The sequence below is a fragment of the Pelodiscus sinensis genome, chromosome 19 (assembly GCF_049634645.1).
Source record: "Pelodiscus sinensis isolate JC-2024 chromosome 19, ASM4963464v1, whole genome shotgun sequence".
NCBI classification, from domain to species: domain Eukaryota; kingdom Metazoa; phylum Chordata; order Testudines; family Trionychidae; genus Pelodiscus; species Pelodiscus sinensis.
Window position 1 is genome coordinate 4,000,820 of NC_134729.1, and position 17,477 is coordinate 4,018,296.

Here is a 17,477-nt window from a genome sequence, read left to right on the forward strand (position 1 = left end):
ATGCTTCAGATCCGTGTCATTAAAGAGGATGTGTGTCTGTTCCTGCTCAAAGGAGAGGTGGTACCTTTGGCTGAAAAGGCTCAGACTGGTTGTATCACAGGGTTGCAGTCTCGTTAGGCAGGTTTTAAAGGTGTTTTGCAGCAAATGTTTTTTAAGAAATAGCTGTGCATCTGGTGGGGGTGTGTGTGAGGGGGTGGACATACACGTAGCTGCAGGCAAGTGCTTGGTGAAACAGGAGTTCCTGGGTAGAAAATGCTCAGTAGTCTTCCACGTGATGCCAGGAGTGCAGGATGGATGTGTGTGGAGGGGGAGGGGAGCCACACACCTTGCCATCTTTCTGTTTACCTTACTCCTTTTCTTCTCTTGTTCCTAGTCACACATCCAGCCTGTTTGTGACTTCCTGACTGTGGCAACCGAGAAGAATGTTTTAATCCAAACGAGAAGGAGGGGGAAAGATGGGCCACTGGGAGCAGCTCCTTCAAAAGAGCAATCAAAACCCAGTCCTGCATCTTTGCCGTTTCAGGAGGAATTCTGCCACAGAAGGTAAATATTTCAGCTCTAGTCTTCTGCCAGGTCTCGATCAGCCAAAAAAAGCTCCAGACCCCGTATGTGGCAATTCAGACACTGAATCAGCTGCTTCGTTTGTAAAGAACACTGTTGGGGGTGGAAGAGGATAGTCACCCTTTCTATGTGAGCGAAGGGGCTGTAATTGAACTGAAATCACCCGTGTAAAAAACTTTGTATTTGTTCCCGTAACAAGAGATGCAGCTATAAGCGCCAATCTTCCATTGGGAATCTTATGGGCAGACACCCTGTGTCCATGACAATTTCGCTCAGCACAGAGGCCCACCTGCCTAAAACCTAATGCAGAACATGGCCTTTACTCTGTGTACCGTGTCTTTCACTGTTTCTTCTGTCTAGTCGGTTTCCCCCAAGGAGAAATGGTTATTGTTTGGGCTAGGTACTGCCTCGGGGTCAGGCCCAGGCTGTGCTGGGGATTGTACAAACACAGAACAGAGACCTGTAAACTCCACAGGCCCACCAAACCCATTATTCAATTCCAGGGGATAGCTTCAGGTTGAACCCCTCTAGTCGGCACTTGTGGGACTTGGCCATTGCCGACCCAGAGAATTTGCCAAACCACGGGAGGTCCATATTGTCTAGCAGCATTACTAACACTTCCACTGCTTGCTGGGCTCTGAGAAGACATTTGGGGTAAATTAGAGCCAAATAGCAGCCCAGAACTCTGGGAGCCAGGACTGGTGGCTGTCATGTAAACAAACTTTGAGACCATGGAAAACTTAGCCCCATCCATGATAAGTGGACATCTGGAGAACTCAAATTGTGCTGGACCAATGAGTGCCGGACTAGAGACATTCAGCCTGTATTTCAAGGTGGTTCTGTGCAAAACTGGATTCGGGGTGGGGAGTAAATTATTTTAAAAGTCCAGTTGTGTTCCTTCAAGCACTCATTTGACGGGTGGAACTCAAGGTTCTGACTGCATTTTTAAAAAGTAGTCCCTGCCCTTCCCCTGCTAGTGGTTTCGGCTTGATTTCCATAGCAGGGGCTAGAATTTCAGAGTTAAATCATCCCCGTCACATTACTTGATGCTTTTCTAAGGAGGCAGATTCACCATTACTTGCAGTAAAATGTGTCATTGTTTTTAAAAGAATCCAAACAATGACGCTCATGTTGGAATCCGGAAAGGCCTCCCAGCTGGTAGGAGCGGTGACTGGAGGCCGTTTATAGGTACCAAAACAGAAAAAGAATGGAAAGGTTAGTTGGGCTGCATAGTGTGTGTGTTTGCAATAAATCAGTCAGCTCAATACCAGTTGGCTTCCGCAGCTTACCTAGGTGGCTTCGCAGCAGAAAGCAATAAATGTTTCTCCTGGAGCAGAGTCGTTAGTAGCGTTATGCTGTAGGGACAGACTTGTTCACCTGTACTTCGATGAAACATTTCACTTACCTCCGAGTGCTTAGGAGATAGTCCAAGAAGCGATGACTGTTTTCTCATGATACGTTTTCTATATGGTGATCTAGCCGGGTCACACCCTCAGCTTTCGCTTTGATAGTCCAGAGTGAATGACTCTGAAATCCTAGAACACCAGAACTGGGTGGGACCTTGAGAGGTCATCGAGTCCAGTCCCCTGTAAGGATGTTAAGTAGCAGATCCATGACTGATCGTGGACTCGATACAATTTGTGGCTCTGCAGTTGAAATGTAGGAGGAGCTGGACATGCAGGCAGCTGGGCTCCTGCTACACTTCAACTGCAGAGCTGCAGTGGGGCTGGGACCCAGTGAGAGCCAGGGCTGAAGCAGTCCCAGCTCACGCCGGGTCCGGACCACTGTGGCTCTGCCTTGTAAATATAGTAAGAGCTGCCTGGCTCTTGCTACATTTAAAAGGCAGAGCCATTGTTCCTCTGTCTCCCCTTCCCACCCATCTCCGCACCACAGGATGCCTCCCACCAGCTCCTGTTCCCCCCGCCTTGCTGTCCTTGGTATAGAGGCAGCAAGGTGGGGGGGGGGGGAAATGTGAGTAGTCGACTTGACTACCCAATAAGCCTAGGGTCATCTGGTAGTCAACTAATCAACTCCTCTTTTGAATCCCTAGTCCCCTGCCCTCCCGGCAGGACCAGGCACCATCTATATCAGTGGTCCCCAACCTTTTGGTGCTGCTGGGCGCCCGGGGGCGGGGCTGCTCACGTGCCGCGCATCCAGGGGGCGGGGCTGCATATGCGTCGTGCGCAGGGCTGGATTAAGGGGTGGGGCTAGCCCGGCAGATGCCCAGGGTGCCAACCTATGGGGGCGCCTGATGGCAGCTGTAAGGGGTACTGCACGCCCAGGACTGGGTGCCACGCGGCACCCCTTAGAGCTGTCATCAGGCGCTGCACACCTGATTGCAGCTGTAAGGTGCGCAGCGTGCCGGGCCGCGCATGCGCCGTGCGCCCGGGGGCGAAGCCACACGTGCATCGCACACCCGCTGCCCAGGGCGCAGGAATGGCTTGAGCCGACCTTGTCACGCTCGGGGCGCAAGAATGGCTTGGGCTGGCCTTGGTCACTCGGTGGGTGCATATTAATGCCCCGGCGGGCGTCATGGCACCTGCAGGCATTGGGGACCATTGATCTATATCATTGTTGATGTCTAGCTAACCTGCTCTTAAATATCTCCAGTGTTGGAGATTCCAGAACCCCCCTAGGCAAGTTATTCCAATGCTTTGTTGCCTTGACAGGTAGGAAGTTTTTCCTAATGTCGGACCTAAACCTCCCTTGCTACAATCTAAGCCCCTTGCTTCTTGTCCTATCCTCAGAGGCCAAGGAGAACAATTTTTCTCCCTTCCTCCTTGTAACACCCTTTTGGATACTTGAAAACTGTCATGTTTATCTGACTGTAAATCTGAAAAACTCGATTGCAGCCTGAACCCTTGCATCATGTTGTAAGCAAAACTCGTGAAGTCATTCTGCCGCTGTACTCTGCACTAGTTAGGCCTCAGCTGGAGTACTGTGTCCAGTTCTGGGCGCCACATTTCAAGAAAGATGTGGAGAAATTGGAAAGGGTACAGAGAAGAGCGACAAGAATGATTAAAGGTTTAGAGAACATGACCTATGAAGCCAGGCTTCATGAACTGGGCTTGTTTAGTTTGGAAAAAAGAAGATTAAGGGGAGACATGATAGCGGTTTTCAAATATCTGAAAGGGTGTCACAAGGAGGAAGGAGAAAATTTGTTCCTCTTGGTTTCTGAGGACAGGACAAGGAATAATGGGCTTAAAGTGCAGCAGGGGAGGTTTAGATTGGACATTAGGAAAAAATTCCTAACGGTCAGGGTGGTCAAATATTGGAATAAATTGCCAAGGGAGGTGGTGGAATCTCCCTCTCTGGAGATATTTAAGAACAGGTTAGATAGACATCTGTCAGGGATGGTGTAGACGGAGCTTGGTCCTGCCTTGAGGGCGGGGGGCTGGACTCGATGACCTCTTGAGGTCCCTTCCAGTCCTATTATTCTATGATCATCACACTGAGAAAGGGCCCATGGTTACTGTGTCTTTGGAATGGTTTTCTTTGCGGTATACGCTCAGTTGAGCCTTTTACCATTATTTCTGGCAATACGATTGTTGCTGCAGTTGGCCAGATGAAGAGGCAAAATAAAATGTGGTGTCCGTATTACAGAATAGCCGTACCCTGTCTAGCACCTGTTAAAAACTAGACCCCTGCTATTTCCTCTGTAGCTAGGTTCTCAGTTGGACTATTGGGAAGGAGACCATATTGTTGCAAACGCTATTTTTGTCCAGTGTCCAATCAGAAGCAATGAGCAATTAGAGGTGGGTTTTGGAACACTCTGTGTATTTAGATTTGCTGGCTCTGATTTGGTAGCTGATAAGAAGTGCTGTTTCGGAGTGATGAGGGGAAAGAATCGTGAACTTGCTTAACTTTGTGGGGGGGAATTGGCTTTCTATGAGCGTGCAGGCAACTGTGCTGTTATGTAAGTGTTTCTAAGGTGACACTTTAAAACGTGGCACGTTGTCTCACACACGTTGTGAAAGCTGAGCGGCCCTGCATTTGTAGCCTTGCCTGCTGCCATGGGAAATGGTGCATTCTGATTATTTAATGGTATGAGACTTGATTTCCCACTGAAGTGCATGTCAGAACATTCATTCCTGGCTCTGGTTCTACCAGTTATCCGTTGCGTGGTCTTTTCCACAGCCCCTCCGGGGCACTGAGACAGGAGCTGTTCTCCTGTATGTTTGAATAGCACCCAGTGCACAGGGGCTTTGCGTCTGACCGTGGCCTGTGTGGTATTGTTGCTAGAAATGAACACATGGTGCTTTTGCAGCTCTACTAAGCCAGGTTCCGATTACCCTGCAATGTGACTTCTTCTGACGCTCTTCTCCCCTGCCGGCCGACGTGTTGTGGGGTGCCTGCATGCGCCATGCTGCGCTTCTCGAGGAGCATTGCCTAGCCTGGAAAGCGGGTGGCGTGGGCGACTTCTAATGGAAGCTACAGGTCAACGACTCCCATTTGCTTTTAGCACAGCTCTTTATTGGCCAACGCTGCTACCACCCGCGTTTGTCAGTGCCTCCATGTGAAATGAGTTGGCTCTTGGGACAGCTCTCTGCACTAGGGATGTGATCATGCCATTGATTAACCAATAAGCAAAAGCGTATAGGTTAATGCTATAGACTACACTCTCACGCACACTCACACACAATGCCAATACATTTTTTAGCATTCTGGCCAGCAGCCCGGCTCAGTCCTGGCTTGCGCTGGGTCCGGTACCTACCCCTGCTGCGGCTCTGCATTTAAAGTGTATTAGGAGCTGGGCGGGCAGGCAGCTTGGCTCCGTTGCAGCTTGCGCTGGGTCTGGTAGCTCAGCCTTCCCCGAACAGGGGCTGCTGCCACCCCGCACTGCTGCCTCTGTATCAGCAGCATGAGGCGACACACAGCCAGTCCATGAGAGGAGCGGGGTTTTAAACCCGCTCTCCCGCTGCTGCCTCTGATACAGAGGCAGCAGCATGGGGTCACAAGGGGCTCCTTGGGAGTGGAGCCGGAGCACACTGGCTGCCGGCCCCACCCCCAGGGACTATAGAAGAGTCGACTAACCAATAAGAATTCATGAGGTTAATCGAGTATTCCATTAACCGATATTTAACATCCCTACTCTGTTTTCTTACATGTGCCAGTAATTAGCCCATAATGAAGCAGCATCAGAGAGGAGAAAGTTAAATGGGACCTGGAAGCTGAGTTCTTCTCCCCCTCCCTTAGGTGGGGATCCATGCCGTGCTAGATACCGCCAGCCTGTCAGTCAATGCCCAGTGCTAAGTCTGTGTTTTAACAAAAGCCCCTGCGGAAGCTGTCCGGGCTGGAGTCTGGGCTCTTGTCGGAAGCGTTCAGTCCTGTGGGTGTACTGAAGGCCCGTTTTGGGGACATTTGGGGCACTTTCTCAGGAGCAGTCAGTTGGATCCTGAGTAAGTGAAGTGCTCGGGCTGCAGAAACACAGCGATAATGATCCCTGTTGTTGACAGGAGGCAGCACCGGGTGTTTAATGCCCAAACACCCTGATTAAGCATGTTTTCCCACTCAAGCAGAAATGCTTTATGGGTAAGTACCTTTGGGTGCCTTAAATCTTTCGTACAAGGGCAGCCGTCTGGCATAGTCACATACCTGATCTTTAACTCGTGTTTCTGTTGATGCCTTCTGAACACACTCTGAAAGCTACGGGTGAAAAGCCTTCAGAGTTTGGTTTTGCTATTACACGGGTTCTTGCAAATCCATTTTTGCACTGAGTGTCGCTAAGGATACGTATACGTCATTGCCAACCGTGGCTCTTTGGTTTCATTTGCTCTAAAAAGTGGCTTTAATAGACGTGGGTTTTGAAACAATGAAGGGTGTCTGGTTTCGGGAATGGGCTTGTGTAAAGATCCTCATTATTATGTGCCAGTTGTGGTGAAACTCCTTCCCTAGGGAAGTCAGTATCAGATTTCACCTGTTTCATGGGCAGGGCGCTTCTTCCGCCTGAGGGATTGGAGTGTGTTCCAGTAATTATTTGGGATGGCGCCTGCTAGCTGCTTATGAAGGATGGTCTTTGTGTGGCGCTTACAGTCAGCTGACAGATGAGGAAGAAAGGCAAGAGAGGAAGGGAATAACATTCCAGGCAATTGATGTTCAAATCAAGTTGCAGCTGTAGGAATTGTTCACTTGTGTCCTTCGCTTTTGATCTTCCTCTCTGCTTCCTAGAAATGCGAAATTGCAGGGGTATGTGTGTGTCTGATGTCCCACCCTTGTTACTTGGCCCACGCGAAGGAAGGGCACAGACATCCAGAAGACTGAGTTTCAAATGCATGTACCGGAATCCTGGCTGGATGTGCTGCCTTTCGACTCCGCAGCGAATCTCGTCCCAGGCAGAGGCATTTCTAATCTGTCACAAGTGGTGAACCAACTTGAAAAACACATTTCTGCCTGGATTTTGTACCTGCCGTTGCTACAGATAATCTCTGCGATGATTAGAATGGAGAGATAAGTGGGAAAACCTTTCTTCCTGAGAACTAACCTGGTGCGTTGCTTCCTTTCTCCTGTTGCTAGTCAGTTACGTCCCTCAGGGACTGCTTGGGTGGAGATCACGCACGCTTGCCCTGGCTCTCTACAGGTTGACTGGCCAGTAATGCAGCAGCAAAGCTGTATCTGAAGAAGTGGTGGGCCTGGAAACGATGCAGGGAGGAGAGGGCCAGGGGAGGGCAAAATTCTCCCACTCATCCGAAAGACCCTTAAATGCTGGCCAGAAGCAAAAAATCTCTGGGCATTTTGAGAGGTCAGGATGTGCTATCAGAAATAGGGATGTAATTGTGTAGCCAGTTAATCGTTTAATCGATAAGTGGATGCTTATTGGTTAACGGTACTGGCTACACACACGGACACACGGCTCTGCATTTAAAGGAGAAACTTTAAATTAGGAGTGTTAAATATAGGTTAATTAACTCAGTGATGCGCAACCTGTGGGTTGCGACCTCCTTGGGATCACAGCTGTCTTCCGGGGGGGGGGGGGGGTCGCAGCACTTGGATCCGGGCCAGCTGCCATTTTGTTTTCCTGGCTTGGTGCCTGACGTAAACAGGGCAGGGGGGGTGGGGGCGGGAGTGGTAGGGAAATGTACCGGTACTTTAAATTAAAGAGGCCACAACAAAATGTTCCTGGCACTTTTTTTTTTTTGCTCAAAATTTTTCCCAGCTTCCCCTTCCCTCCCCCCCACCCAAAAATTTTTTTTTCCCAGCCCTGAGGGGGGTCACAAATTTAAAAAAGTTGAGCACCACTGAATTAACTAATCGAATAGTTGATTAGTCGATAAGCAGGGGAGCTGTAGCGGGGTTAGCTCCCCGCCCTGGAAGCTAACCCTGCTGTGGCTCTGCTTTTTAAATGTATTAAGAACTAGCAGGCTCTTAATATATTTAAAAGGCTTGTGTGCAGTGGGGGGGACCCGGCGGGAGCCAGGCCAGCTGATTCCGTCCCCCCTCCTCCCCCAGGCTGCGCTTCAGCCTTTTAAGTGTGCTAAAAAGCAGTTGCAGCGTTTGGGACTGGGTGTGAGTTGGGAATCAGCTGATTCCTGGTTCCTGCCTGCTCCCCGCAACTCCCCTGCCCCCATGGGGGCTGACCTTCAAAGCGTTCTCTGTGTGAAACTTTGACTCCGAGTAAGATGGATTTATTTAGGGTTTTGGTCCCGTTTGGGGGTTGGTTTCCTGGGTGCTGAGCTCTTAGAGCTGAGTCCTCCCAGAGCTGAACTGGTTCAGCGTCTGTGCTGCTCTGCAAGGAGGGCAGTAACCCCAACTCTGCCTTGTCTGGGGGAGACCAGGGGATCTGGCCCAGCAGGACAGCGCGGTGGGGCACCCCAGGGAGCAGGAAGGCAGGTGTCGGTGGCATGATCGCATGCTGGGGGACAGCCTAAAGGGGACTCCTGTGACTTCAACCCATCACACATGAAAACCTCTCCCCCGACTTTAGTGGTGCCTTCAGCCCAGGTTAAAGAGCTGGCTGTGGAGGGCAGGCTAAACTCTGGGTTCTTTCGCTTGGGTTGGTAACCTGCCCACTATGCAGTCTAAATCATTTGAGTGCCCCTAGTCCTCCAGTGCCTTCCTACAGTTCCCCTCATGCGCAGGACAGACAAGGACAGGACATGATATGCGCAGGACAGACAAGTTCTTTCACACTGCCCTAGGAAAGGATCCGAGTGGCTCCAGTTACTGCCACATAGACAACCAAGGACGATGCAATAAGTAAACACTTGGAAAGTGGCAAGGTGATAGGAAACAGCCAGCATGGATTTGTAAAGAACAAATCATGTCAAACCAATCTGATAGCTTTCTTTGATAGGATAACGAGTCTTGTGGATAAGGGAGAAGCGGTGGATGAGGTATACCTAGACTTTAGTAAGGCGTTTGATATGGTCTTGCATGATATTCTTGTCAATAAACCAGGTAAATACAACTTAGATGGGGCTACTATAAGGTGGGTGCATAACTGGCTGGATAACCGTACTCAGAGAATAATTGTTAATGGTTCACAATCCTGCTGGAAAAGTCTAACTAGTGGGTTCTGCAGGGGTCTGTTTTGGGACCGGCTCTGTTCAGTATTTTCATCAATGATTTAGATATTGGTATAGAAAGTACGCTTATTAAGTTTGCAGATGATACCAAGCTGGGAGGGGTTGCGACTAATCTGGAGGATAGGGTCATAATTCAAAATGACCTGGACAAATTGGAGAAATGGTCTGAGGTAAATAGGATGAAGTTTAATAAAGACAAGTGCAAAGTGCTCCACTTAGGAAGGAACAATCAGTTTCACACACACAGAATGGGAAGCGACAGTCTGGGAAGAAGTACGGCAGAAAGGGATCTAGGGGTTATAGTGGACCACAAGTTGAATATGAGTCAGCAGTGTGATGCTGTTGCAAAGAAAGCAAACATGATTCCGGGATGCATTAACAGGTGTGTTGTGAGCAAGACACAAGAAGTCATTCTTCCGCTCTACTCTGCTCTGGTTAGGCCTCGATTGGAGAATTGTGTTCAGTTCTGGACACCACATTTCAAGAAAGATGTGGAAAAATTGGAGAGGGTCCAGAGAAGAGCAACGAAAATGATTAACGGTCTAGAGAACATGACCTATGAGGGAAGGCTGAAGGAATTGGGTTTGTTTAGTTTAGAAAAGAGAAGATCGAGGGGGGACGTGATAGCAGTTTTCAGGTATCTAAAAGGGTGTCATAAGGAGGAGGGAGAAAACTTGTTCATCTTGGCCCCTGAGGACAGAACAAGAAGCAATGGGCTTAAACTGCAGCAAGGGAGGTTTAGGTTGGACATTAGGAAAAAGTTCCTAACTGTCAGGGTGGTCAGACACTGGAATAAATTGCCCAGGGAGGGTGTGGAATCCCCATCTCTGGAGGTATTTAAGAGTAGGTTAGATAAATGCCTGTCAGGGATGGTCTAGACAGTATTTGGTCCTGCCGTGAGGGCAGGGGACTGGACTCGATGACCTCTCGAGGTCCCTTCCAGTCCTAGTATTCTATGATTCTAAGTCTACTATGGCTTTGCAGTGTGGCTGCCCGTTTCTGGGCTAGGCTAACACGAGTGCTCAGACCTGGGTGCAGCTCACGCGGAGTAGTTCTGCAGTGAAGCCACATCTCACGACCCTCCTCCCTTCATGCCTCTGGGAAGTTGTCTTACCGATCGAAAAGCTGAACTCCGGAACGGTGATGTGACTCGCCCAGGACTTGGCAGTGGTCGGTAGCAGATCCAGTGTTGCATTCCTGGCGCCCTTGGCTAAGTGAGAGTTTCTCCCACTGGGGCTGTCAAGCGCTTCTTAGAGTCGATTTTTTTCGAGGCCAGGAGAGCATCCTTTGACTTGCTGCATGACTCAGACCAGGGGACTTCCCCAAAAGAATTCCCCAAGCAGATAATTGCTTGTCACCAGTTTGCTGCCCAGCACACCTTGGGGTCTTTGTGCTGCAAATACTATGTACTGAAATCTCTTCAGATTCCTGCTGGGCTGCCCTTAGCTTAGAAAGTCTTTGGTTGGGTAAACCGCCTTAGAATAAGGTTTTAATAGTGGACTTGGTGCTTCAGAACACATGGTTCCCTCATACAGGCACTGATCTTGCTCAGGTTGATCAGGTTCCTGTTAATGTAAACGAGCAAATTGAGAGGGCAGGTGAATTCCTGACTGGTGTTTCCAAGAATGTTAGGAAAACAGCTGTGCTGGTGGTGGGGGTGGTTCTCTAGGGATCAGTGAAAAATACTCAAACTTATTAAGCAGTTGAAACTCCAGTTCCTGTCATCCTCCAGTAACTGAGATCAAATGAGACTGCTCTGCTAGATTTTGATTTGGATATTTTCCCAACTTCTTATTGCCATAAATGATCTGGACAAATTGGAGAAATGGTCTGAGGTAAACAGGATGAAGTTTAATAAAGACAAATGTAAAGTGCTCCTCTTAAGAAGGAACAATCAGTTTCACACGTACAGAATGGGAAGCAACTGTCTAGGAAGGAGTACGGCAGAAAGGGATCTAGGGGTTATAGTGGACCACAAGCTGAATGAGTCAGCAGTGTGATGCTGTTGCAAAAAAAGCAAACAGGATTCAAGAAGCAATGGGCTTAAACTGTAGCAAGGGAAGTTTAGGTTGGACATTAGGAAAAAGTTCCCAACTGTCAGGGTAGTCAGACACTGGAAAAAAATTGCCCAGGGAGGTTGTGGAATCCCCATCTCTGGAGATATTTAAGAGTAGGTTAGATCCGTGGTCCCCAACACGGTGCCCGCGGGCACCATGGTGCCCGCGGCGGCATTTGTCTGCACCCGCCAAGTGCTCAGGGCTGGCCTGGCCCCCGGCACGTGGCGCATGCGCGGTGCCGGAGCTGGCCCCGGGCGCGTGGCGCACGGTGAGCGCTGGCCCCGGGGGTGCCGCGGATTGACACCCCCCCCCCGCGGCGCATGGGGGAGGGGGAGGGGAGAGAGCGCCGGTCCCGGGCGCACGGCGCTTGGGGGAGGGGAGAGAGCGCCGGCCCCGGGCGCGCGGCGCCTGGGGGAGAGAGCGTCAGCGCCAGCCCCGGGCGCGCGGCGCCTGGGGGAGAGAGCGTCAGACAGTATTTGGTCCTGCCATGGGGGCAGAGGACTGGACTCCATGACCTCTCGAGGTCCCTTGCAGTCCTAGTATTCTATGATAGCCCCGTGTTACCTGCCACATGTCTCTTCCAGCCCTAGGAGTCTGTGATTCTATAATGGCACGTTATGTGCTTGCAGAAAATGACAAACACTATTACTGAGTTAAACCTTTTCAGTCCCGACTTTTCCTTCTGAGTGGAGCCCAGGTTGTTTGAAACTATTAGCAGACTTCCTGGAGGCCTATGCATGCAATCAAAGGCATTTTGTATGGGTGAGTTCTTTGATCCCCATTCTGCTCCATGCATGTGGGAGTTTAATTCCTTGCTCTGAGAAGACAACACGGGTGCCCCTGCGTTGAAGGTGCAGCTCTGGCTCCAGTGAGGCTAGCGTTTGAGCAGCCAATAGTAACACCCGACACAGATCGTGCCACATCAAGGTTAATAGATGAAGAGCTGTGTGTGATAGTGCTGTCTGTCTCTCTACATCACTGCGGTAAGTTAATGGGAAAACCTTACTTTCAAAAATACTATTGCAAAATGTCAAAGGATATAATTTCTTCAACCCTCTGAATTTCAGTCAAAAGTGTGTACCTGTCTAGTCCTGCACCCTTCCATTACTGGCATGGGCATAAGCGTCCTTAACAGTTTTACAAACTAAATAGCATTATTCATAGTTGCCAGCTCTGTGTAAGCGCAAAAGCTTGTCTCTCCCACCAGCAGAGGTTGGGTCAGTAAAAAAATGCTGCCTCCCGTCTCCTATGATTCTGGGACCAACAGGTACAACAATACTACCTGTCCCAGGTTTTGTCTAAGTGGCGTTCCTGTATCTGATCTTTTTCCTCTTGGAGTGGAGTGAAGACGCGCAATTAGGCCGTGTCTTCGCTGCTTTAAAAAAAAAAATGCTTTTAAACCTCTGGATAAACATGCGTGAGCTATTCTGAGGTTTAAAAAAAAGGGAAGCGAAGGTATGTTAGGTAACATCAGACTTCCGTCCCCTTTGTGGCTGAGACTGTCTTGACTGCGAGTTTTGGCCTCTTGAAACCAGAACTCTGCGCTCCTGGGTTGGACCGCTCAGTCTCACGCTCTCTGTGTGGCTGAAGTCACATGAAGCCCCAACAGCCACTAAAGGGAACACTATGCTGCGAACAGTAGCAGATGGCTCTGGGAAACCTGGCGCATGAATAAAAGTCGCAGCTACCAATAAAACAAGCCTTATCCATTGGCAGGAGCTGCCCAGGTAGGAGATCTACTAAAATCCCCCGAAGAATCGAAATGAGCCTTGCTGGAGGGTGCAGGTGGCAGCACATGTCATAGAACCCCTTGTAAAATGCAAGGTTCTGTCTCTTCATCCTTCTGTAATATGCTGCTGTTTACTTCCACGGGAGAAGCGGGGGCCGGTCTCCTCTCCGCAGGGCGGTCCAGCTGTGCTACTTCTGCTCTAAAAGCCGTGGGCGACGTGGCCAAACCTCACTGTTGCTTTGATTGTTTGCCTCTTGACGGTTGTGTCCCTCGTGCGGCGTTTTCCAGAGCGAGTTCCTCTCTCCTCGTCATCGCGGCCGGGTTGCGGATCTGCCTCTGAGCAGAGAGGTCGGACCAGATGATGCTGATGCTGGTGGTTTCCAGCACAGGGGAAAATGTGGCTCCCAAATGCTTAATGCTGCCTGGCTGTGTCCTTCCGCCACATCGCTGTGCCATCCGCCGAAACGACCTTCGCTCACGTGAGGCTTCGGTGCCGTGTGTCGGGCTCTCACCTGCATTGCGCTGTTCAAACTAGACTGCCGGCCAAGTAGGTCATCCCAACTGAGCTCTAGCTGGCTCTGCATTCTGCTGCCTGCTCCCGCTTGGTATCGGTGCAGTCAATCTTCAGCTTCGGAAGGGTTGCGTTACTGTCTGTGCCCTGCAGCGTGCGCTCTGTGCCGTAGGGAACGCGCTGGAGATTGTGGAGTGTCGTTGTTGGGTTGCTGTGAAGGTTCCACTCTATGTGTGTTCTGCTCAGCTCTGGGACGAGGTGACGTGCAGAGGCAGAGAGGAGGTTACCTGAAGGTTGGGGTAGACAACAGCAGGTCTAGATGAGTAGAAATTCCACACGTCTGCACCCCAGGTGCTAGGGCACCTGTGGCGAAGCAGCTCACATCTTGGTCTGTGTTTTGTGTGTTGCCGGCAGAGCTGTGACCATAAGGAATTGGGTTTTACTAGGGATGCGAATGGTTAACCTGAACAGGTGATGCTTATTGGTCCTGGTTAACCGGCGGGGGCAGGCGCAGCTCTCCACCCACCGCGGGCAGGGGGGCTTCAGCCGTCCAGAGCCGCTTCTGTCCACAGCCGGCCTGGGAGCAGCACAGGCAGGGGCTGCTCTGGCCAGGCTGGAGTAGCCCATGCCTGCAGCAGGGGGTGGGGGAGGATGCCCCCTTTAATGGGTTAACTCACTGATTCCCAGACTTTTCGGCATCGCGCCCCCTTTTTGATTTTTGAGAAACCCTCATGCCCCTAATGCCAGCAAAAAAAAAAAAAAAAAATTGACCAGGGCCAAAAAAAAAAAAAGAACAGCAGCAAAACTTAGGGGGGAGGGGTTGACAGAGGGGGCAGGGCTGGGTCACCTCGCACACCCCCTGGCATTTTTTCACGACATCCCAGTTTGGGAACCCATGGGTTAACTGGTTAAGTATCCCGTTTAAACGGGATTTTACATTCCTAGTCTTTACTGATCTAGTGATGCCAACGGAGCTCTCGGTAGAGGCACCGTTATGCCGGTGCGTGGTGCTTCGTTCCAGCACACCTCATTTAGCTTAATTGAACTGGCCTCGGCAGGACCGTTACGCTGATATAACCAAGACTACCCCTGGAGCTCTGCTGCCTTTGCCCCGTTGGCAAGGATCCACGCTGGCCCAGTTAAAGCTGCAATCTGTCTCCATCTTCCTTCCGGAGCCATCTGCTGCTCAGTCCAGCACTGTGACCAAGTGTGCTTGGGCTATAGATGAGAGAGCTAAAAGACTGCAGCAGAGGTTCCTGGCGGAGTGTTTCTAGCCAAATGTTTCCGAGACTTTGCAGCACCCCCTCTAAACACCAATTGGGCGATTCCCTCCGTCTCGGTCCTGTAATAGTGTAAGCCCCAGGGATTCTCCTCCATGTGGCGACCGCATCAGTTACTTTCCTGTGCCTCTTTTTGGACTCCCCTTTTCTGACCATTCCCTGTCTCTGACCACTAGAGGACATTTTCTCCATCTGGCTGAAACTACATGAAACGCCTGCAGAAACACAGCCTCAGTCCTGCTGTGTCTCTTGCTTTCGCCTTTTGTTGGAAGCTCTCAGAGCTGTGAATATTTAGGAATTCCCCCAGCCTCCCTGTGGGCGATGTTCACGTATCGTACGTAGTTTGGCGATGGGGAAACCAAGGCAAAACGGTCATGCCCAAGAACGCAAGGTGAGTCAGCAGCAGGGCTGGGATTAGAGCCAGGGAGTCCTGGCATCCAATCCTCGGCTTTCACAGCTAGAGACACTCCCTCTTGTGGCCACCTTGGGTTTAATCTACTTTTTTGGCCCCTGGGGTTTCTGAAATTGGGAAGATTATAAAAATAGCCTGGCTGACAGAACAGGTTTCCTCTGGGCTCACCCTGCTGTTGGCAGGCGTTGTGTTGGCCCTAGTGAAACCAGGATATCTGCCTTCTGGGAGCCTAGGAAAAGCTGGAAAAAATACATTTGATTTAGGAGAGCTGTCCAACAAGTTCCGGCTCCGATTACCAGCTAGACTCTTGCGTTTGATCCTTGTTCAGTAAATCCCCTAGCTGCTGTCAGAGGGGTTTCCACCTGACCGATCTCAAAGGCGTGCGATCTTGTGCACTGGCCATGCTGCTGGACACGGTGGGCTGGCTCACAACCGCTACTATTGGCAGCAAGAGCCCGGTAAGATTTCAGAGCCAGGGCGGAGTGTTGCCGGTGTCCTCTCCGACCCCCTCCGGTCTCGATAACCGTATGGCGTTTCTGGCATTTCCCTGATTCAAATGCACCTCCCTGGATTCTTCTCCCTGACTCTGCATTTCCCCTTGCATCTAAGCATTCGTATTCCGGCAAAGGGTTCCTCTCGGGGCCTCGAGTCATGTGCAGTGCAGGCTTGTTAGTGAAAGCGGCTGTTTACCTTTCTGCACAATAGGGCGCCCATCGGGGTGGATAAAAATGGACGATTTGTTTGAAATAGACAATTTCAGTTACAAAAATCCAATTTTCTATTTTAAAAATCGCCAATAACATACTGCATTCCTCGTTTAAAAATAAGTTACAATTCAAGCTCGTCACACGCGGACAGTCTCCTAACAACGAATTCGTGGCTCTCATCTGTCCAGCCTAACTACCAATTTGTGCTTCTTGCAAGTCCTGCGCTTCCAATTTCTGTCTCTCCGCAGACTGAAAAGTAAGACGATCAAGGAAAGACGCAGGCTGGATAGGATTGCTTTTGTGCCGTGCTTACGTGGTGGGGACTTTGGCCAAGTGCAGCAGAGGAGTTAGTTGAGACATTGTCTTAGAGACAGAGAAAAGCCAGAGGCAACGTAGAAGAGAAGAGTGGAGTGGACTGGAAAGGAGAAGGGAAGACTTTATTCAGCGCACAAACCGCTTCCTATGTTCTCCTGCATTTTTGCCTCAGAAGTCAGGACAGTTTTTCTGGACATGAGAGGCCCTCTCTGGGGATATTTTGAAGAACTCTGTCCCCCGGGTAGAAAAGGAAAACCAGTCAAGTGTAGACAGGGCCTCGCTGCAAGAATGAAACATCAGAAGGAAAACTGATTGGGAGCACATGGCGTGGCTGAAGGTGTGGATATGGCCGAGTGGATCAGCTGGTTAGTAACTTCTGTCATTCACTGGGCAACACGTCTTTCTTCAAGGTACTCTCGATGCCTTTTAGTAGAAGTGGGATTTGACAGGGACATTCCTACGTTGGTTGCTGGGTTGGATCCTGCTAGAGGGGAAAAAAAGTTTAGCTTTGCGAATCCTCCTGGCTTGTTGAATTAGTTAACTAGGCTTAGACTCTGCCACTCAAGCCTACGGTATCGAAAGCTGCCAAAAGAGAAATCCAACGTTGCTAGCTGCCACTGTCATTTTCTTATTTTATGTGACACAATGCCACCATTTGGAACATCGTGGCCATCGCCCATAATGGTGATGCCGTCAGACTGTTTCCTGTTTGACTCCAGCCGAACTTCGCTTTCCCAAGGGAGCCCCATTCTATCCTTGTTTCCTTCCAAAATCAGACGTGCCCGGGAGTTCAGTGGGGCTTACTCCAAACTGAAGTGCGCTCGAAGCATGGACCGTCTTAGCTTTTTTGGTCACTTGATTTAAATCCGTGATTTTTGGGGGGTGATTTAAATTGCCTTGATTTAAATCATTCCACCCTGATGCCCTTACCTTTTTGTGCTTGTTAGCACAGTTCGTTAGTCCTCCAGCCGCCACACGAGGGATTTAATTGACGGGGCTTTGGGTTTCACCACGACCAGTTGCAGAGGGAGCTGCTTTGCATTTTGCTTTTGGGAGGGGTATTTCCCACACCAGGATGCATTATGGCCTCTGCTGCTCTACTCCGACCTCAAGTGGCTTCTAAACAAGTAGCTGCTGTTTCGTCTGAAGCCTGCAGTTGTGTGGGAACTGAATCGCTTCACTTCCAGCATTTTGGTCTAGGCTGCTCATGGCTGCACGTGACTTTGTCAGTTTCATTCCATCCCTCTTCTCTCCCCCCGGCTGTAAAACAAGCTGCCAAAAGCCTTCACCAGGCACTGTGCGTCTCTTGTGTCTTTAGGGTTCTATACTTGAGCTTAACAGCTGGGATTTTCAAAGCAGCCAAAGGGACTTAGAGTGGGGATT

The 17,477-nt window shown here is 50.2% G+C and overlaps 1 protein-coding gene across 2 annotated transcripts in view; it reads left to right on the top strand.

Moving 5' to 3' along the window:
• RNF41 (ring finger protein 41) overlaps positions 1 to 17,477 on the top strand; it is a 39,691-nt gene that overhangs the window by 2,586 nt on the left and 19,628 nt on the right. The window contains exon 2 of one of the 2 annotated variants that reach the window (XM_075901896.1): positions 374 to 543. The gene's annotated coding sequence lies outside the window, so the exon portion shown is untranslated. Of the gene's footprint in view, positions 1 to 373; positions 544 to 17,477 lie in introns of those variants that run through there. The other variant, XM_075901901.1, reaches the window with a different exon arrangement.